This window comes from Etheostoma spectabile, chromosome 16 (assembly GCF_008692095.1).
Source record: "Etheostoma spectabile isolate EspeVRDwgs_2016 chromosome 16, UIUC_Espe_1.0, whole genome shotgun sequence".
Taxonomy (NCBI): domain Eukaryota; kingdom Metazoa; phylum Chordata; class Actinopteri; order Perciformes; family Percidae; genus Etheostoma; species Etheostoma spectabile.
This window is the reverse complement of record NC_045748.1, coordinates 627,971-631,114: the sequence shown is the minus strand read 5'-3', so window position 1 is coordinate 631,114 and position 3,144 is coordinate 627,971. Positions and strand designations below refer to the sequence as shown.

Genomic DNA, 3,144 nt, shown 5'->3' with positions numbered 1-3,144 from the left:
ATAAGAACATCTGCCTCTGCACCACCTAAGTGAACATAAAATAACTATAAAATGTATAAATATATAAATGCATATGTCACTGTTGTCAAAACCCACACAGTTGTCAGACAAAGATGGCATTTTGGAAGTTTGTGATACTATAAGGTGATGTAACCAAGTGGTGTCCCATTTCATAGGGGTAAGGGGTAGGGGTAAGATGGAGAAATGGGATTCAGCCTAAACTTAATCAAATGATCAACCAATCAGAGGCGGGTATTGCCTTTGCCTCCAAACCATCCGTTCCAGCATCAACCCTACAACTCTGTAGTAAGAACGGCACACTTCCTCGGATGGACCTTCACTGACCTGCGGAAACTGATACAGTAACTACTGTACACACAGTTGGTTCATCTACTTGACATACGACTGATCTAAATATATAGAATAACCAAAAATAATAAGTATGTACAGCTACACTATTTATGATACAATATAATTTGATATAAACAACATCAATGTCATTGTAATATTGCTTACTGTATGCTATGGGTACACTAGCTAACCCCCTTACCTCTCCATACTCCACCCACACACACACACACACACACACACCACCACACACACACAAACACACACCACACACACACACACACACACAAACACACACACACACACACACACACACACACACACCACACACACACACCACACACACACACACACACACACAACACACACACACCCACACACACACAGGAAAGAAGTACAAAATAACGTTATTGTATGCAGGCTATAGCAATCAATGTTGAAAAGAACCTGTTTAGCCCGCTGTGTTCTGAACACTATCACCCATAAATCACCTTGTCTATACAAGGCCATTACTGAGAGCTATAAACTAGGCAATAATCAGCCTTCAACTCATTAGCAACAAGAAGATAAATCAACTCAGTGGCGGTTGCATAATGGAAGCCTTATCACAGGAACTTCAGCCAGAGAAACACAGACAGCGGAAGGCGTAACAGAGCTAATAATTACACAATTAAACAAAAGTAACAGAAATGCATTCATGGCGGGTTTTCAACCCACTAAAAATTGCTTATATTATGAATGTAAAGTACTAAATTAAAAATGTCACACAAAAACTTTATACACAAAACTATCATTCACAGTGGCTTTAAATATTTTAATAAGGACCAAACAATAATGGATACATACGTATCAGTGGTGCTGAATAACTGAACATTGATGTTGCATATAATGATCTTACACATTTGTGCAGTGCAACAGCACAAAGACAGCTGATATAATAGATGAGTAGAAAATGACAGTTTGGCCAATTGAAAGCACCATTTTTAATACCAGATTACGGTCATAATGTTTTGAATTACGAACGTGAAACCTTTTTAGGTGGTTTAAGAAAAGGAGAATTTAAAGTAAACCTGCACAAACACTACTTCTGGTTATTTGGAACATTTTTATAGAACACAATGCAAGTACTTTTGTGCCTCTGTTGTGATAAATAAGGTGGAAAATGAGCAGGTTATGTTTGGAGAGCCTTGGGAAGTTACACCTTTGTCTCCTATACGCTCAACCTACAGGTCCAGACGCCCGCAAGCCAAGGGAACAGACAACACACAACACACACACACACACACCACACACACACCACAACACACACACAACACACACACACACCACCCACACCACACAAACACACAACAACACACAACACACACACAACACACACACACAACACACACACACAACACACACCACACAACCACACACAACACAACACACCACACAACACACACACACAACACACCACACACACACACACACACACCACCACACAACAACACCACACACCACACACACACACACACACCACACACACACACACCCACACGTGGGTTCCTGGACATCTGATTGTGGTCCCTTAATTACATTCAATATCTTTTTATTATTTACACACCAGCGTCAGTAACGTAGCAATACATCATCCATCTCCAGATAGCCACGAACGCTTTAGGTCATAAAATCAGCAAGGGAGGAGCCACGGAGGACGACATGCATCCGTGAGCAGAAAACACATAAAAACATTACCCACACGTGCACAAAAACTTATCAGTGACTGCATCTTGTCTCCTTTGCCTCTGTCTCCCTCCCCCACTTACACGCTATTATGTCGGTGAATTGGAGCTGAAGAGAAAGCGGGAAGCCTTGACACAGAGCTGCTAATGCAGAGTAGGGGGGAACATCTACAGGACAGTGACGGATAGACATTGCATTCGACACATACTACAATACCCCCGAGTGGCCTAACAAACATACAAACAATTTAATGCAAATACAAACGCAAAACAACACTGCTTATGGAGTCCATTGAAAAATGACATTTTTGAAAAATATCTCATATAAAAAAACTACTTAAGCCCATTATTTACGAATTAACGAATTAGAACTTTTGTCTCCTAAACTAAGCTTGTAGAATAATGGCAACAGTATAAGTGCTTGTTAATTGTCTCGTGCCATTTGGTGAAAAACATAGCATGCACAAGTACAACAATCTGCAGTGACAGTCCGCCTCCACATTTCTTCTGAAGTCTCGTTTGATCACGCAAGTTTCTGTGAGATTCCAAGTTCTTGGAATTGCCACTCTGAAATCATATGCCAAGTGTGTGGTCTTGTGTCTTGACTGAATCGTCTGGTGCGTGTTCTTACAATTAAATTATAACAATTTTTTTTTTTTTTTAAGTCCATCGTTATACATGTTGTTTCCCACATTTAAAAATCAGTTAACCCTCATGTTGTCCTCCGGTCAAAATGACCCATTTTCCTATATCAATGTTCTTTTTAATTACCCAAAAAAACCATGATTGATTCAAAACAACACTCTTTGTCTAGTACAAATCTCTACTTTCATTAATTTTGGGGTGGTCTTATTCAATTTTATCGCATTTGAAAAACAAATTGAAGTGGTTTTGAAAAGTATTGAGTAAAAGTTGACATATTCCACTCTGTTTATCCATCAACATCCATTCTTTTAATTTTAGTTTAAATAATACCTAATTTCTGCTTTTCTAGCTCAAACATTGGGTATATATACACACTCACCTATAGGATTATTAGGAACACCATACTAATACTGTGTTTGACCCCCTT

General features: G+C 39.2%; 1 protein-coding gene across 8 annotated transcripts in view; it reads right to left on the bottom strand.

Annotated features, from left to right (window-relative positions):
• cacna1bb (calcium channel, voltage-dependent, N type, alpha 1B subunit, b) overlaps positions 1-3,144 on the bottom strand; it is a 300,576-nt gene that overhangs the window by 233,658 nt on the left and 63,774 nt on the right. The window lies entirely within an intron of this gene.